This window comes from Aptenodytes patagonicus, chromosome 2 (assembly GCF_965638725.1).
Source record: "Aptenodytes patagonicus chromosome 2, bAptPat1.pri.cur, whole genome shotgun sequence".
Taxonomy (NCBI): Eukaryota; Metazoa; Chordata; class Aves; order Sphenisciformes; family Spheniscidae; genus Aptenodytes; species Aptenodytes patagonicus.
The window spans coordinates 10,057,444-10,076,856 of record NC_134950.1 but is presented as its reverse complement, the minus strand read 5'-3'; the positions used below and the strand labels follow the sequence as shown (position 1 = coordinate 10,076,856).

At 40.6% G+C, this 19,413-nt stretch overlaps 1 protein-coding gene across 6 annotated transcripts in view; it reads right to left on the bottom strand.

Moving 5' to 3' along the window:
• Positions 1-19,413, bottom strand: part of CYRIB (CYFIP related Rac1 interactor B) — a 103,497-nt gene that overhangs the window by 18,512 nt on the left and 65,572 nt on the right. For 2 of the 6 annotated variants that reach the window (XM_076329098.1, XM_076329094.1), the window contains exons 1-2: positions 14,101-14,196; positions 11,831-11,867 (exon numbers count right to left, since the gene is read on the bottom strand). The exons of 2 other annotated variants lie outside the window; for them this stretch is intronic. The gene's annotated coding sequence lies outside the window, so the exon portion shown is untranslated. Of the gene's footprint in view, positions 1-11,830; positions 11,868-14,100; positions 14,197-19,413 lie in introns of those variants that run through there. 2 more of the 6 variants (XM_076329092.1, XM_076329099.1) reach the window with 1 other exon arrangement.

Here is a 19,413-nt window from a genome sequence, read left to right as displayed (position 1 = left end):
AGCAACCTCAGATGGAACTGGTGTCATCATAAGCCTGATTTTTACTATCTCCCCATAATCCAAAACAAATTTCAGAATGTCTCTCAGTAGTAGTCATCTGTAGCCAATGAACAGTTTTTCCCATCAAATCATGTAAAGTGACAAGTTAAAGGCGTTAGATTTTTCCAAAAACAGGAGATAAGTTTCAACAGTTCTTCTTATGTTTGCTGTCACATCCCAGCTAAAAGAAATGAAAAGTGGAAGAAAAATTAAATAGTCATTAGATTAATCTAGGTCAGATAAAGTAACAAAACAGTTTCAAATGCTACCGTACGTTTCAGAAATCAATACCTTCAGTAGGACTATGAAAACTGCATTTCCTAACAAGGCAGCCTTTTCAAGGACCCTCCCATGTTTTACAGAGGCTGAAAACATACTTAAGAACCATTGCCCTGAAATATTAGGAGTTCACTGGAGTGCTGCTGCAAGACAAACACAAGACGCTACCCAAAAATCTGATTTCAAATTATTTAAGAATAAGCCATCAACAGTCTGACATCTGGATTCAAGCATAAAGATCTAAAAATCAAGTTTCAAATCAGTGTAACTATACCAACCTACCAGTGTATGTATGCCCTTTTTTTTTTTCTTCTGATTTTTTACTTTTACTGAAGACTGATGTTTACTTGGAGGGAGGTCACATGACAGTAAGAATTCTTAATTTATTAGGAATCAAGAAAACTGAACAATGTGAAGTCAAAACAAATTGTCTGGCAAAAAAAATTTTCAGCAACCTGTGTTGCTGATTTCTTGAGTTCCATAAGAAAAATGCAACTGGTGTGCAAGGGAAAAGCAAACTAAGAACAGCATGCAATTTATTTTTCAGGATCCACAAGATTCAGCAACAATCACACAGTCAACAAAAGCTAGAGAAGGAAGTGGGAATTAATCCCACATTGTTGAAAATTACCCAGTCTTTGCTCCAACAACTAGTTACATGAGTCTTTGCTCCAACAACTTCTACAGAATGACCAAACAACAGTTAAAAAAAAACCCCTGTATTTTTAGAAAAGCAATTTTGAGTGTAATCCAACTGAACACAGTGGATTCTAAACATAGAACCCCATCACTAGGTGTACACTTGCTTTTCTGCACATTCAACTTTCTCCTTGAAATGCCAGAAAATGCAAGTCCTGATTCCTAAGCATTTCAACTTAGTTTTCTGGAAAGTGATCAGATTTCCAAGCCTATGAGAAACATCCATTATTTAAGGAAGTTTTAAATTAGGGTGTCCAGTTTAGACACTTATCTTCAAAATTAATCCATCAAAACGTGTTTCTTCAAAGAGGCAGCTTTTCCAGAGCCTTCTATTCCATAGCTTAGTGAACTCTTCAAATGCTACACGTGCACCAATGCTGCATAAACAAGAAACATCAGAAAGCAGAGAAACTACTGTTCCGTATCTCACAAGCATGTTCTGTAACACTGAAACCCCACTTAGTCTACTCCCCAACAATGAGGGCATTCATAATCTGGAAAAAGCTGAAACAGAGGCATTCTTAAACAAATATTTTCAACATGGGCAATAAAAAGTCAAAAGTACAAGCTGCCTAATGCTGACTGAGTCTGTAGATTCAGATTGAAGAACCAAACCTCAAAACAGTGTATTACATATGTCAATTCCAACATTAACAAGCAAGGAGCAAATACATAGCAGTGAATGGTGTTAACCACCTAAAGAGAACTCTAACTATACCTACAATTACTGCCATGCTTCAGCTCTTCAGCTGCACCATCCCCTCCTCCACCAAAATATTTTCAATACTTCAAGTAAATGCCTCTATGTAGGTTTTGCCTTTGTTTTGATATTAACCAGTCTCCTAAGAGTTTACAGGGTCATGCACATGGTTTAAATATTGGATAACATTACTTCTGAAGGTCAGAGTAGGTGCATGCTTATAGGGTTGAAATATTTTGAAGGTAAGTTTACAGAAGAGCATACAGCCACTGCAGAACAGATTGTTTAATGGAATCCCTACCACTTCCTAAAATGAGTAAGGGGTTGGGGACTCAGTTTTGCAATACAAATACCTTCATTCAGACCTTCACCCCTCAGAAAAGTCTGCCAATAAGAATACATCGTTTCTTTTCTGGGAGTGAGTTTAACAAATAGAGAAGCACAATAAAAGGTTCGGCACTACAATGAAACAGAAGATGTGAAACAAATTCAAGCAGAAGATGCAACTGACCTAATGGTAACAGTTCAGTGAACTGCCTCTCTCAGAAAAGGAGAGCAATTGAAGAGGATGAGAATGGATTAATTCAACTTCGACAGCAACAAGATGACAACATGTGATACAAGAATACATTTCAATTTAAATTAATACAAAGCTGCATGAACAGTTGTTCGTAATAAAGTTCGTAACAGACCTCTTCCCTCATGCATTCAGCATACTGAAAAAAATCTTGATAAACTTTAGTCATGTCACAGTTTTGCCTACAAGATACGCGATCACATTTACTTTCTTAGCAGCAGAACATTCACCGTATATTCAGCTTTTATGGAGTGAATGGAAATCTAGCAGAAGGTGGACAAACAATATTTCTGAAACTTGTATCAAGATGAATTCTAACAGTTACTCAAGGATCTCAAGTATTCCTTAATACCGGAAGATTTGCTGTGTTTTAAGAACTGTGAAAATGACCATTCCTCCAAGTTGTAATCCAAAAAGTTAGACTTCAAGAAGCTAGAAAAAGAGCTTGAAAACTTAATTTAGACGAAAGTTGAGATGATATAATTGATCTAGCATTTCTTGGGAGGACATTTTCTCTCCCCTTAGCATTCAAGGAAATGAACACAAAATCCGACAGATAGGAATTTATTCTTCTGGTGAGGCTAAGCACTAATTTCTCAAGCTCTGAAATGGCTTTCTAAAAATGAGACCATGGTGTCACAGTGTGGAACTTCCCAGATGCATGGAAGCAGCTGTAAGGTCAACATGCAATGGCTCAGGTTAGATGGCTCTACGCTCCTGTACATTATTTTGGTTTAAAAGGTATAGCTAAGCAGCAAGAAGAGCTGACCTGTTGCACTCAGATGGAACCCTATAGAGGGGACAGTGAAAACTGACCTTTCGGAGAGGCTGCTATGTCAGCAGAATACCTGGATCAATCTAGAGTAAAGCAACCTAGCTCGGATGCCTCAGGCTCCTGATTTACTAGAGATTCTTGTTTTGTTCAAGATGGCTTGTCATTTGCATTTCTGTTGGGCCCAAGACACATGAGAGAAGGTCCACTACTGGCTCTAATATTAAAGATGACAATCTGCATGTAGTAAAAGAAACAGTCTACAAAACTAGCCATTACAGTTGTCTTCGGGACCTCTTCTGCTATTTGATGCCCTTTAAAAGCATCACCAGCATGGAAGATTTTGGTAGTTCTATGAAGACTTATCTTGGTAATTAACCCACCAATACTGGCATGCCCAGTCAGTACTGATTTACCAAACATTCTTTCAATTTCCTTGAAAGTCCACAACTTCAGTTGAAGTAAGTAGAATTACTGTTTTAGAAAGTCAGGTGTAGTTCCAGTTAACTAGCCCTGACATTGAACTATCATTGTCTAGTCAAGGACATCTTCCAGCACTAACTGCATCCTTCTCGAGCACACTGCCACATCAGTCAGCCCCAATTCAAGAAAGATTTGAACCTGCATAAAGACCAAAGCCAACAGCAAGTACTACAACTGACTGAGTTTTATATCCTGCAGTTGGGCTTTCTCCCAGAGCCAAATAGCTGACTCAGAACATTGACTGGAGGTGACTTTTGTGGGTGGTAACACACCTTTTGACCCACAGTTGTACCAGTGCAACTGGAACAAAATCCACACTGAAGCTGTAATCCTTATCAAGAAGAATTTTGCATGCTGCAGTCACCAACATCAAAATATTCACATGCCCAGCCTTAAGTACAGTTTAGGTCACTATCTATTTGTTCTTACACAGCTTCAGATTGTCAACCTCCGTCCAATTTTATTTTGTAGTCTTATTCAGAATACAGTACACTTCAAAACTTGCAAACTGGTTTTTCTCCCAGGGGTCTGATTGATTTTAAGATTTTATAGTGTGGTGTCCAAAGGTAACTCATTAGGTAAACTGACAGTGTAAGATTCAGTAAAAGTACACTTTAGACCACTGAAGCTTTCTCTTGCCATGAATCCAACATTATAAAATCAGAGCAGAAAAAAAACCCCAATAGTCTGTCCAAAAACTGACTGTCCCTGTGAAGCTGCCCAGAATCCCCTCCTAGCATGCTCTGTACTCCAGCACAATACTCGAGCCACGTGGAACAGGTTATGTGAAATCAGAGCGCAAGCCAAGAACATGGTTTAAACCTGACCTACTTGCAGAGGAAGACATATGGAATGCCACATTTGATTACAATGATTTGGCCCATTATAGCCTTATGGGGTTGTATGATGTTGCGTGTAGTATCATGATCAGACAAGCGGAAAGCAAAGGCATATTTTCAAAACAAGCCTTGCACGCATGCCCTTCATGCTGAAAACATCCCTGACACATTTCAATTTTTTTTTCCTAAGCTAAGCCGCCCAGGGGAAGTTTAATAGAAATACATGATGCAACTAAATTCAACTGAGCACTAAAGAAATTTCCCCCTCTCACACCTGAAAGAAAAACTGTACCTTAACAAGGATTTTGCTTGCAACTGGTGAGCAGCTGGAAAACTTAGTCTTGTTAAAGGTAAAATACTACAGACGTTCGTAAGGGACATTTTTAATTTTGCTTTGTTCTACTGAAGAATAGCATGCTTTCAAACTAGTTTAAAAAAAGTTAAATAAATAGATGAAAAAAAAGTGTTTGTGACCATTGAAGAATGCCTGCTTCAAGAAGACATTAGCTCACCTTTTGGAAAAGCATACACTATTCCCAAAACTACTTTTAATAAAGCTTAAGGCTGAACAGGAACATGCAGAGAATGAAAACTGTATTCCACAAAAACCTCATATCCACAGTCTGGAGGAGGAAGTTAAGCATGACACTATATGGAAAGCACATCTAATGAAAGAACAAACATTTTCTTCCAGGGACTGAGTTTTCCATTTTCATTGGTCACGTATGTGTGGCATAAACCTCTGAATCAGAGATATTTTGGTAAAATAGTAAATGAAAAACACTTATAACGTTAAAAGTCTTACATTATACTATAATGCTATAGTGTTATAACAGTTACAGTGTTACTACATAAACAAAAACCTAGCTGAATGTCTCTATACTTTTTTTCTAGAACAATAATCCTATCAGCCTGGCAATTGTTTCAAGGCTTACTGAACATTTTCTGCCTATAGTATCTAGCCATGAACAGGGGGTGGGGGGGGAGACAGTGAATAGGTGGCTGCCCACATCAGCTGGAATCCAAGGCAGCCCTTAGCAACACATGGTATCACAGGGCAGACAGCCTATAGGATCGAGTGTCATTTTCTCTCACGATGAAGCAGTTAAGCTTCACAGGCAGTGAGAATGTATCTGCCCTCAACCTTAAAAGCTAGAGAGTGCTGCAGAGATGGAAACAGGCTTGTAAACTACATTGCAGGAATCACTCTTTTCAAAAAGTTGTAACTTTTTCCTTGGATCCAAACATGCTTTTCCGAGTCTAATGCACATTTATTTCTCTTCAGAATAGTGCTAGAGAAGCGTAGATACCTGTGCTAGTTTTGGCTGGGATAGAGTTAATTTTCTTCACAGTAGCTAGTATGGGGCTGTGTTTTGGATTTGTGCTGGAAACAGTGTTGATGACAGAGGGATGTTTTCATTACTGCTGAGCAGTGCTGACACAGAGTCAAGGCCTTTCCTGCTTCTCACACCACCCCACCAGCGAGGAGGCTGGGGGTGCACAAGAAGGTGGGAGGGGACACAGCCGGGACAGCTGACCCCAACTGACCAAAGGGATATTCCATACCTTATGACATCATGCTCAGCAATAAAACTAGAGGGGAGGTTGGCAGGGGGGCCACTGCTCCAGGGATTGACTGGACATCAGTTGGTTGGTGGTGAGCAATTATTTTCATTTGCATCACTTGTCTTTCTTGGGTTTTATTGCTGTTATTTTCCTTTTCATTACAACATTATTATTATTATATTTCAATTATTAAACTGTTTTATCTCAAACCACAAGTTTTCTCACTTTTACCCTTCTGATTCTCTCCCTGACCCCACCAGGTGGGAGTGAGCAAGCGGCTGGGTAGGTGCTTAGTTGCCAGCTGGGGTTAAACTACGACAATGCCCTCTGACACATTCTAATTCCTACTACTGATATTAGTGGTGTTTAAAGTAATAAAGATCTGTCATTAAACAAAATCCCAAAGTAATAAAATACAATGTCCAGACAAGAAATAATTATTGAGCTAACAGTAAAAAATAGTAGTTATCACCCAGTCTGGAAAAGAGACCAACACATGGAAATCATCAGCTTTAGATTTAGGAAGGAGAAGCTTGGTGCTATTAGCTTAAAACAAGTTAGATTTTGGATAAGCTGGTCTCATTTTCAGGACTCATCACAGCTATAGTAATATTATTAATATTAAAGGGAGCAGTTCAGATACTGACATCTAATGCTGAATTGAACACATACACAAAGTGCCACAGCAGTCACCAGTTCTGCATAAAACACGCAATTTCATCCATTGCTGGACAATTTGTTCTAGCAAACTAAGATTTCATCAGTTTTTACATACACTTTTATGACATACTTCACAGTCTAAACCCATGCAAAGATCTGTGCACTGCTTTCCACTCCTGACACCTAGTGGTTATCCTTCCACAAACCACTAATTGCAAATCAACCATAATTAGAAGAATAAAAGAGATACAAGACAAAGAAACGTAATACTCCACTGAATTCCTGGGGCTTCAATCATCAATATCTTACCTGAATAATGGAAAAACAATTCATACTGCCAGATAGAAAATGTTTTTGTACAGGAAAGTAAGTATTCAGGCTACTTAAAAGCTGTTTAAAGCTGCCTCTGATGTCAGCCCTTTTGGCTAAACTGACTTTGATAAAATAAACTGTTTTAGTTGAAACTGAAGTTACTTTTTTTGAGATCACACATCATCAATAAAGTCTCCTTTCTGAATAAAACTGAATTCAAAACTTGTCATATCAGGAAAATGGAGGCCTGCCAGGGAAAATAGTCTAGTGAAAAAAGGCTCACATTCCTCAAAACCAGAATTGTAAAGTACAGTCAGGTCAGTGTTTATTCAGTCCATTTTTCCACTTAGAGAAAATCAAGGGAAAGGCACTGAAGAACCAACAGTTCCTTTAGAAGAGGCAGTTTAAAGCCTTGTTAATTTGGGAATATTTTAGTGGCACAGCTGACACTGAATAACTTATTTGACAGGAGCTACAATAAACTAACTAACTGTGCCCACACAAGTCTGGAATAAAACCCAGTTTGTCTGGAAGGATTATTTTTCAAAGCAGAACTTGTATTGAAAAGGAGAGAGACTATGCTCTAAAAATCTGCTCTGATTTACCCTTCAACAAGTAACTGCACCATTCTTCCAAGAGTGAATCTGGGGCTAAAACTTTATTAGATATGCTTTCCTCTTTCAAAATGATACAAGCTCAACATGCTTTCTAGCTTAATTCTGCATAATGCTCTTTTTAAAAATTCAATTACATTGCAACCATCAGAAAAAAAACATACTTTTTTTAGTTCAGGGACATCTACATTCGAATGCAATTTACACTCTGCTTCCTCCTTCGAAGTTTGAAATCTTAAAAGCCTTTTGCAGTGCTGTAACTCCTCCAACAGAGGTCACTACCTTACAATTTGATCTTCCAGAGAAAGGGAAGCTTGTAACAAATGTGTTCATACTATCTTAGTGCCTCACAACTCTGAGAGCCAGCAATTTCCTTCCAGCACAAATACTGCATTTAGTCCATGATATTGTGACAGTATCATAGAAACAGTGGCTGATCTTGAAGTCTGTCTTTTTTCAAAGTAAGCTGAGAACATTCTATTTTTATCAGGTACATAAAGATGCAAAAAACCATTTAACAAGAGATGCAGTAGATTTACAGATTGCTTTTTTTATTCTTCTACAGAAAAGCTTCTTACTCTACAAAAGATAGCGTGCCTATTAAAACTGTGTTATACTACCACATTACTAAGAAAGTTTCATATTTCAACGATGTCAGCCTGTAATTTAACAGCTGTCAAACTCTCGCCTCGAAAAAAACCCAAAACAAAACAACCCAACAATAATTTGTATGGTAAGTCCTCCTCCTGCCAGCTTTTCATCTCAGTGTAAAGAAAGCCAATCAAAAAAACCCCCCAAAAACCTGCAAGTTTTATCTAATTGCTAGGAAAAAAAGTCTTTTCAATCCCTAACTTCACAATAGTGTCTAGTCCAATTGATCTGCCACCTTTTAGTTGTTATTTCACTTGTGAAAAAGCACTCCTCTTCAAGCCTAGTTTTATTTGGAAATGTGTTTTCTTTCAAAATAGCTGAAATCCCATCAGTACCCAAGCTGCATGAAGTTGCACTGAGGCTTTGACAAACAGCCTTGGTAATACTGCCACCTAATGTACTAGGACAAGAAGTACAATCATCTGCATCGCTCTTTAGTACTCAAGTTATACTCAAACACTTCTTTTAGTTTGGCTCCAAACTGTTGCACAGCCTCAGTGCCTTGGCTTGCAAATCCTACACTAACAATATTATGACAAATTATCTAGTCATTAAATTGATGGATATAAATATTCATTGACACATTCCATTCTCAGGGATTTTTTTGGAATGTCACAATACTGAACCACAAACCTTGTGTGTATGAACCTGACACTGACTGTCCATCTGCAAATTCGGTTCTGTGACACACCAGCTCTGAACTACCAAGGAGGAAGGGAAGTCCCATGGCCCTCCAAATCACGTAGCTGGAAGGGCAGACTTCCAATTTCAGGATATCTTTCTAATTATTCTTTGGAGTTTCCTGAGACACCAGTCAGACAAAGTATTTTTGCAGAATATAGAAGGCTAATGAAACACATCAAGTTACTGATGGTACAACAGAAAATGACGAGCAGAATGATACTCCTTCCCATCCCATCTGTTTTCAGAAACAGTAACAAAACAGACAGGCATTAGGCAGGGTGGGGGATAAAACTGGTCTTTGCACAGTTGGTTGCTTCTTTAAAGTTTCACAAGAGATTTCTTGCAAGATCAAGGTTCTACAGCCGTCGTTGTTATCTCCAGTTATTTCTTCAGATAGCCTCATGAGGCATAGTATCAGCTACTTCTATTGAGTCCGGATAGTTTTTCTTGTTAGAAAGCACGTGTAAAAAAAAAACAACCAACCAAAAAAAAAAACCCAGACCACATTGGTCTAGATTCCTCTAGCTGTGCTAAAGCTGATCATCTTTTATCTCATTTTCCATCCCTCCCAACATACCTCAAGTTTTCTTTTAATCTTAAAATCAAACTAAAGGTGTACCATAAGCATAAGATATCATAAGACAATTTATTTTCATCCACCTACTGGAAACAGAGGAACATTTGCTATTCTCCAGTGATATTATACAACCTGCAATCCATTAAGATCAGTAGCAAGTATGCAGAATATCATGCAGAGTTATGATTTCCTGCACCAGTCCATCAATGAACTCTACAAGTCCATCTCATCTCACAAGGAGTTTGCAGCAGTTCTTGTGGAAAACCAGGTACATACGCAGAACAGAAAGCCATTAAACAATACTAAATACATTTAATAATCACATCTGGCTCAGAAAAATACTTGACCTGAAAATACTTATATACTGGAAGAACCACCAATATATGCTCTCCCTGTTCCCGCTCTTCCCCAGGCATCTGCTCACGTTTGAAGGTTCAGGTTTTATTGGATATTAAGCTTTTTTCAAGCTTTAACCTTATTCAGAAAGCAACACCTATTTAAGTTTGCCCCATTCTTTGAAGCTTAACCAAAGTTCTCAATAGCCTCCAGATCTTTACCACTGTTATCTTACTGGTGCTTTCCTATTGAAAGTGTTGCTTGGGTAGGGCTTCTGCCAGTCCCTTCAAACCTTTCACACTGGTGATTCCCAGCTGGTTTAAGATGCTGTTAAGCATTTGGCAGCTACTTTGTCTCAGCACAGCTGGAGAAGGTGAAAGCATCAGCAGCCAGACACCTGAACTTTAGGGCTGCTGAAGTGGATACCACCACCTTGGTTTATAAACATTTTCCCTTCAGTACCTGAAATACTGTTGATTCACAGTTTCTTCAAAGAAAATGCAAGTTTCTTGCCGTGTGCTGTAGCTGTTTGTTGGACAGCCTTCCTCTTTCTGCAGGCAGTACCATTCCCAGCAATGCCCCTTGAGTTTTGCTAGCTTTTCTGGATGACTCTCACCTTCCTGAGCAGAAGCAGCACTGTTCTAGTACAGGAGTAAGTGGGGGCTATGAAAGGATGAGCAAAACCAAGTGCGCACATGCAAAGTAAGATGGTGATTCCTGGACACTGTACTTGCTAGACAGACCCACGGTCTGACTCAGTTTAGTGACTCTTACAATGTATCCTTTGCAAATGCACACGATGCTGTAAATAAAAGTTTGCACTAGTTCAAATTGCAACTTTGGTAATACACTTATCCATGACTTCGGAAGTAAAGGCTACCAAATGAAAAAGGCACCGCTACTGCTGGCACTGGATGTTTTTCCATTAGTTTATTGTAGATTTGGAGAATATTGCTGTATGCTTGCCCAGTTCCTAGGCTCACTCCATAACACAGTAGGCTAGAAGGACTGTTGGTCTGACCCAGCATTGCCATAAGCTCTCCTAAGAATTACAAAAATGTGATATGTCTCATCAAAACCAGCAATCCCACAAAACAAGTATTTTAATACATCAATCACGCACTAAAATAAGAGAAAATTACTTCAGTGACACATTTATAATGCTGTATATTCTTAATTCCCGAATGGAGTATTCAAATAGTTTTGGACACAGCACTTGGAAATGTTTTCTACTGTTGTGAACTAAACCGATGACAAATCAATTTAATCAGCTCCCCAGAATTGAGAGAGGTTTTTGATGATTAATCAGAAACAGAAGAAAAATAAATCCTACCTCACATTTGGTAGCATTACCTTCCCAATCTACCAGATGATAGTTAGCTACGCTGGCACAGCACAATAAACATGAAGTACAACACATACTCTATGCAGTAGCTTAGATGACAAGTGGCAGGTTATAAAACTAAAAGCTAAAACCTTCACATGAGCATATGCTATCTCTTCAGTCTTACAAGCTGGTTCAGAATACTGGTTTCTGGTATAAGGCATCTGGTTCAGAAAGGATTTGAAGTCACACAGCAACTTCACTAAAGAAACTGAGAAAGAAAACCCATAAAAACATTATTCTCTTCATTCACATCTTCCAAAAAGTTTAAGCACAACCTTCCAGGATAAGTTCTTAAATGTGGCTAATACTATACTCTGTGCACACTAAAAATGCCTTTATTGAAACAATGGGACTTCTTCACATCGCTACGGTGAAGAGTTTTCAAAATCATTACCAGGCTGTGTGGTGAGGTACCGTGCAAGCAAAAAACCAAGCATCTTTAACTACAGAGAAGCATAAATTAGGTTATAGATCAGGACTTCCTAGTGAACACTAGAAATTTCAAAAGTTGTAAAAGCAAATGAGGGAAAAGGAGTTCTTGAAGAGAAAATTGCTGATATTCAGCACAGTTCCATTTTCTGCCCTTTAAGGTATTATAATTTTTGCTTCTTATATGTCAGGAGAGTTTTCAAGCAGGTCAAGTTTCAATTCTTACCTACAGCCAGTGCTGCACTCTGTTCTTGGCCTCCAGTCTGTTTTAAAAGAAAAAGAGATCATGAAAATTCATTCTTTTGCAGTGAAAGTCTTAAATGTAATGCTATGTGACCTTGTAAAAGCAAACAGGCGTCTGTTCCAGACACTGTACTATTTTTCTGGATCTACTTCATAAACATAGTTCTGGATCTATATGCCACTGTGACTCTTGAAAAATATGTTAAAAAATAGAATGCAGAACTGGGTTTTATCTCTAGGCATGTAGATAAATAGGGAACACGATTATTTGGCAACAAACATGTTTCTAGGGAAAAAGGCTGCTGGTGTTAGATAATCCATAAGAACACATATCCCGTAATAAATTTAATTACTAAAGAGTCAACGCTGCAATAAAACACCAATGGCAAATTGTTCCACTTGCATTTCACTTTGCAGATGCAAAATTTAAAAAGAAACAGAGTAACACAAGATTCTTAATTCAACCACACAAATTAGCTCTTGAAAAAATTCATGGCTTCGCATGCTGACCTCCAGAGAAGGCATTTTCAAGTCACCACAGAAAACTATTTGCTTAACAAAGAAAATAAGCATTCTTGGACAGTCTCAGTCTGCTATACACATTATTAACCACCACCTTAAGGCTGGTGAAATAATTATGTTAATAGTACAGTTTAAAGGAGAAGATACAGAGTATTACAGTATCTCATAAAGCTTCATAGGAAATAATAGTGTAACATTAGCTAGGAAAGGCACTGAAGATCTACAGCACCATAGGTAGGAAGCAGAGTGGAGACCCTAGCGAGAACAACCCTTTACAGCCCACAGAACTGAACATAAGCAAAAAGACGACTGTCAGACACTGTTACAACTGTAGAAATGCATTCCTCCATTCTTTCCAGTGTATGCATCCCTCTAAGAGGCTTCCCCCTGCTTAGGATTTCTTTAAGTTTGAGTAGCATCTGCTTTTTCCTTTGCCAGTTGGCTTCAGCTTCCCTTTGCTCTCTCAGTAGTAAGCAACAGCTAGTACTTCAGGACAACTACTTCTTCACAGGACAAAAAGATAGTTAACAGCACTATCTTCATAAAAGCTGTTGCAACTTCCCTAAAACTCACCCACTCTCACTAGGTATATTTTAAATACAAGGGTTTTTCCCTCCTCATGACTGCAGACTACTCAATTCATGCTTTGAGACAAAGCAACAAAAATCAAACACTGACTGGAAAACACTGGTCCCCTGTAGGTCAGGGATGAACGTAACTGATATTGTGAATAGAGAAACGGCAACCAAAGTCAGACCCAACATTACTTCAAAAGCTAATTTCCTGAAATAAGAAAAAAGTAAAAAAAAATCAAATAGGACAAAACATTTCAGAACACAAAAAAATATACCTAAAAATAATTTTTTTTTTGGGTAGTCAAGAGCTCCAATTAAGATGATTTTGGGTGAGAGTCCAACTTCATTCACTAAGCTATAAACAAAAAGAAGAAGTCCAAATTCATTAGAATGACCAGACTACAAAAATAAATATGAAAGTAACAGAAAAAAAACCCCAAAACACTACAGCAGCAAGGCTAGGGACTTTTAAAAAAATGTTCCCTAACAGCGTTAGTTCATTACTAACAGAAATGTCTAAATTTCCAACTGATAAAATTATTGGAAAAAGCCTAGAAGTACTCAGCTCTTACATCTTTCTGGACAGAATACTGCACTTATAATCACAAGCACTTACCACCTGCAAGAAAAGTGTGCTGATGCTCAGGTAGCTTGTCCTGAAGGCTTCAGTGAATGAGTGAATGGCCCAGTAGAGCCATTAGGCAAAAGGGAAGCAACCAGGAAAGCTGAGAATTACAGGTCAGTTGGACTATCATCAATAACAGGCAAAGAGATGTTCGCACAGGAATCCATTAACTGGATTCCTATCCTTTAGTACAAATGAGCATGCCTTCATGCAGAACAGATCAATCAGCCTGAGCACATTTGATGCTATCAACTTGGTTTATGCCGGCAAGCAGATAGATAGGTGATTTTTGCACAGTGTGACTTCACATCACACAGTATTTTAGATTTAGAGGTTAGCACTATGCAATATAATAAAGCACTGTCTAAATGGATAAGAAATTGACTTGCAGATCTCTAGCAGTCAGTGGGTAATAATCAGTGAACATCCATTAAAAATGGCCAGATGTGAAATTAATGGTGTGATGGATTCTTTACACAATTAATTTTTGCACTTCCAGATGCACCCAAGATTATCCAAATGAACAATCACCTATTGTCAGGTTCAGAGCGTGTTACTTGGGTTCTCCCAGTTAATACAGAGGATCTGCAAAACATCTGAGCTTCCTTCTGACTGATTCTCAAGGTTTGGATCTGCAGATTAATATAGAAAGAATACCAACAGGCACAAGATGAGACATGTATACTATATAATAGGTAGTGAAAATTGAGTAATACAGAACCAAGCATTTTTTCAATTGCTTGTGATTCTGAGGCAGCCAAGTATTTAACATTATATTACAGAGAGAAGCAGCTCTAGGCAGGAAAATTACCTTTTATTCAGTGGGTTAACAGCTCACGGATTTTGTTTAGCCTTTTTTTTTTAGTATCATTTTATAGAGTCAAACAGCAGAAAGATTGATGCACCCCATCCTATGAATCTTTATTACACACACACACCCTGCCCTGACTTGCAGCCTAACTTCACTGCAGCAGAAAAAGGTCAAAGCGTATGCTAACATCTCAGGCCAACTACAACAGGAATTCAAAGAATTGTAACAACAGTTGGAGAACAAATGTGGAAAAATGTCTACAGCCATTAGAGAGGGACAGTGAATCATCTAAACTGCAGCTATTCATTTTCAGAAGAAAACAAAACCAATCATCATTCAAGTTTGTCAGAGGAAAAGCCTGTAGTTGACCCAAGTCAAGTGGTACCCAAATAGGAAAGATGCACTAAGTAAACTTGGCATCATTGTGGATAATGAAACTTGAAAAAAATTAATAACTGGCTAACCACTGAATAAGCTCTGTGTTCTGGATATCCACCTCATATTGGAACTGATGCTCCTTAACTTAGCAGTACATGAAAACAAATTTCAGAAGAGAAAAACTAACCATTAACGTCCAGTATGAAACCAATGTCTTCTGCCCAACCCTGACTGAATTAAGAAGCCTCTACACACAAGCACAGACTTGTCAGCAACTATCAGTCAAGATTTGCTACAAAGAATGGTGATTTTGCAGGCTTTCCAACACTTGGGTTTTTCTGCCTATTAAGAACTGAAAACATGGACTAGTAAGAAAGAAATTGACAACAACTTTACAATAAGAATTAAATTACTTTCTGTGTAATCGATTGCTACCTCAGCTCGTCAGGGAACTTCAGAAAGAATTGCTTCACAAAGCTTACAAGACTTAGTAAAGAAAGCTTGCACAGGATTATAGAATCATAGAATAGTTTGGGTTTCAAGAGACCTCTAAAGGTCATCTAGGCCAACCCCCCTGCCATGGGCAGGGACATCTTCAACTAGATCTGGTTACTCAGAGCCCCCTCCAACCTGACCTGGAATGTTTCCAGGTATGGGGCATCCACCACCTCTCTGGGCAACCTGTGCCAGTGTTTCACCACCCTCAGCATAAAAAATTTCTTCCTTATAGCTAGTCTAAATCTACCCCCCTTTAGGTTAAAGCCATTCCCCCTTGTCCTGTCGCAACAGGCCCTGCTAAAAAGTCTGCCGCCATCTTTTTTATAACTCCCCTTTAAGTACTGATAGGCTGCAATAAGGTCTCCCCAAAGCCTTCTCTTCTCCAGGCTGAACAACCCCAACTCTCTCAGCCTGTCCTCACAGGAGAGGTGTTCCATCCCCCTGATCATTTTCGTGGCCCTCTTCGGGACCTGCTCTAACAGGTCCGTGTCTTTCTTATGCTGAGGACTCCAGAGCTGGACACAGTACTCCAGGTGGGGTCTCACCAGAGCAGAGCAGAGGGGCAGAATCCCCTCCCTCGACCTGCTGGCCACGCTTCTTTGGATGCGGCCCAGGATACGATTGGCCTTCAGGGCTGCGAGTGCACATTGCTGGCTCATGTCCAGCTTTTCATCCACCAGTCCCCCCAAGTCCTTCTCGGCAGGGCTGCTCTCAAGCCCTTCATCCCCCAGCCTGTAGTGATACCAGGGGTTGCCCTGACCCAGGTGCAGGACCTTGCACTTGGCCTTGTTGAACCTCATGAGGTTCACATGGGCCCCACTTCTCCAGCTCGTCCAGGTCCCTCTGGATGGCATCCCGTCCCTCTGGCCTGTTGACCACACCACTCAGCTTGGTGTCATTTGCAAACTTGCTGAGGGTGCACTCGATCCCACTATGTCATTGATGAAGATATTAAACAGTACCGGTCCCAATACGGACCCCTGTGGGATGCCACTCGTCACCAGTTTCCATCTGGACATTGAGCCATTGACCACTACCCTCTGGATGCGACCATCTAACCAATTCCTCACCCACCGGACAGTCCACCCATCAAATCCATACCTCTCTAGTTTAGAGGGAAGGATGTTGGGGGGGACCGTGTCAAAGGCCTTACAGAGGTCCAGACAAACAACAGCTGTAGCCCTTCCCATGTCCACTGATGTAGTCACTCCATCATAGAAGGCCACTAGGTTAGTCAGGCAGTTCACTTGCCCTTGGTGAAACCATGCTGGCTGTCTCAAATCACCTCCCCGTCCTCCATGGGCCTTAGCAGAGCTTCCAGGAGGATCTGTTCCATGATCTTCCCAGGCACAGACGTGAGACTGACTGGCCTGTAGTTCCCCGGGTCTTCCTTTTTTCCCTTTTGAAAAATGGGGGTTATGTTTCCCCTTTTCTAGTCAGTGGGAACTTCACCGGACTGCCACGACTTCTCAAATACAATGGAGAGTGGCTTAGCAACTTCATCTGCCAGTTCCTTCAGGACCCATGGATGGATCTCATCGGGTCCCATGGACTTGTGCACCTTCAGGTGCCTTAGATGGTCTCAAACCTGATGTTCTCCCACAGTGGGCGGCTCTTCATTCTCCCAGTCCCTGCCTTTGCCTTCTGCTGCTTGGGCAGTGAGGCTCGAGCACTTGTCAGTGAAGACTGAGGCAAAAAAGTCATTGAGTACCTCCGCCTTCTCCATGTCCTGGGTAACCAGGTCTCCCGTTTTGTTCCAGAGAGGGCCCACATTTTTCTTCATCTTCCTTTTATGCCCAACATACCTATAGAATCTTTTCTTGTTGCCCTTGACCTCCCTGGCCAGATTTAATTCTGTCAGGGCTTTAGCTTTCCTCACCTGATCCCTGGCTGCTGGGACAATTTCTCTGTATTCCTCCCAGGCTACCTGTCCTTGCTTCCACCCTCTGTAGGCTTCCTTTTTGTGTTGGAGTTTGTCCAGGAGCTCCTTGTTCATCCATGCAGGCCTCCTGGCGTTTTTGCCTGACTTCCTCTTTGTTGGGATGCATCGCTCCTGAGCTTGAAGGAGGTGATCCTTGAATATTACCCAGCTTTCTTGGGCCCCCCTTCCCTCCAGGGCTTTGGCCCATGGCACTCTACCAAGCAGATCCCTGAAGAGGCCAAAGTCTGCTCTCCTGAAGGCCAGGGGAGTGAGCTTGCTGTGCGCCCTCCTCGGTGCCCTAAGGATCTTGAACTCCACCATTTCATGGTCCCTGCAGCCCCGGCTGCCCTTGAGCTTCACATTCCCCACCAGCCCCTCCTTGTTGGTGAGAACAAGTTCCAGCATAGCACCTCTCCTCGTTGGCTCCTCTACCACTTGGAGAAGGAAGTTATCATTGACACATTCCAGGAACCTCCTGGATTGCTTATGCCCTGCCATGTTGTCCCTCCAACAGATGTCAGGGTGGTTGAAGTCCCCCATGAGGACCAGGGCATGTGAGCATGAAGCTGCTCCTATCTGTCTATAGAGGGCCTCATCTGCTCGGTCATCATGGTCAGGTGGCCTGTAGCAGACCCCCACCGTAATGTGACTTGTCCCTGCCTTCCATTTAATCCTGACCCATAAGCTCTTGGTCGGCTCCTCATCCATCCCCAGGCAGAGCTCCACGCACTCCAGCTGGTCATTGACATAGAGGGCGACACCCCCTCCTCATCTCCCCTGCCTGTCCTTCCTAAAGTGCCTGTATCCCTCCATCCCAGCACTCCAATCATAGAAGCCATGCCACCACGTCTCCGTGATGCCAATAAGGTCGTAGCCCTGCAGGCGTGCGCACGTCTCTAACTCCTCTTGTTTATTCCCCATGCTACATGCGTTTGCATAGAGGCATTTAAGTTGGGCCCCCGAGGAAGCTGCCTTACTGGCTGGAGTTCCTTTGTGCTGCTCTTCAGGCGCTCTCCTGCTGACCTGTGCTCCTTCTCCAGGCTCTGGGCATCTATTGCTGGCCCTGGCATCAAACTGGTAGGGGTGGGATGAATTGAGGTTCCCCTCTACTCATGGAGTACATGAGATTCATGTACATGTACATTCATGTTCAATATATGAGATTCATGTACTCCATGTGAGGTAGTAGGCACCCAGGCTTTAGCAGTCTTCAAAACACAATCCAGCCTGCTGCTTTCACAGAGCAAATGTTTAAATTGCTTGTTTGAAGTTCAAGCTTGCACTAGAATTTCCCTTGGTAAACATCACCAGCTTGAACTCCATACAAGCCAGAGGTGGACTACAGCACCGATGTTCTCAGTCCATGAATCTTAACTGCCCTTTGCATATTGCTGAACAGAACAGGCCCTGGCCCAAAGACTGCACTGCCCTGGCAATTTTGAGACACTTCTGCTCTCTTGCTTCAGTTACAAACTTGAAATGAAGTTTGAGGAAACCACTCCAAAAATTGGTTACTCTTAGAAGCACATACTAAAACATAAAAAACAAGCCCAGTCCAAAACAGAACCGCAAGTCAAATACATCCCACACCTTGTGGGTAATAAAAAAAGAACACTAAGAAATGTTTAGTAGTAAAACTTGATTTTTACTTTAGTAACAATAACAGATGGCTAAGCTATAAAAAATAAATCATAGCTAAGATCATGTTTCAAAGGAAGTTTCAGGGCATCTGCAGGTGAAGCCATGATTCAATGCTAAATGGATGCGAACTCCAATGCTAACACCAGTGATTCTAAAAGAAGATTCTGCTCTATCTGTATGGCAATCAAACATTAGATTAAGTCTATGCAAAGGTAGTCTATCACTACTGCAAAGTGACCTTAGTTCTTTATAAGAAAGCAAATCTACTGGTTGCCTGCTATAAAACCACTTTTTTGACTTCTAGCTGTAGAAAGCCTCAGCTCAAATCTTTCTTCTCCATTAATTTTTATTTATCCTTCTGAAGCTAAATTGTATCTTAAAAGTCTCTGTGTTATATTAAGCCTTTCCCTATCCTATATTATTTCTCAATGCTGTCTTATAGTATCTCATATCACTTGCTACACTCAAACCCATGTTTTAGGTTCATAATTTAATGATAGAAAGGGTGATCTGACACGAAAGCTTTCTTGGCAGTTCTCAACCTGTGTTAAGACACCTGCCAAAAGCACGTTATGCTTTCTGTCCTTTATTCTCA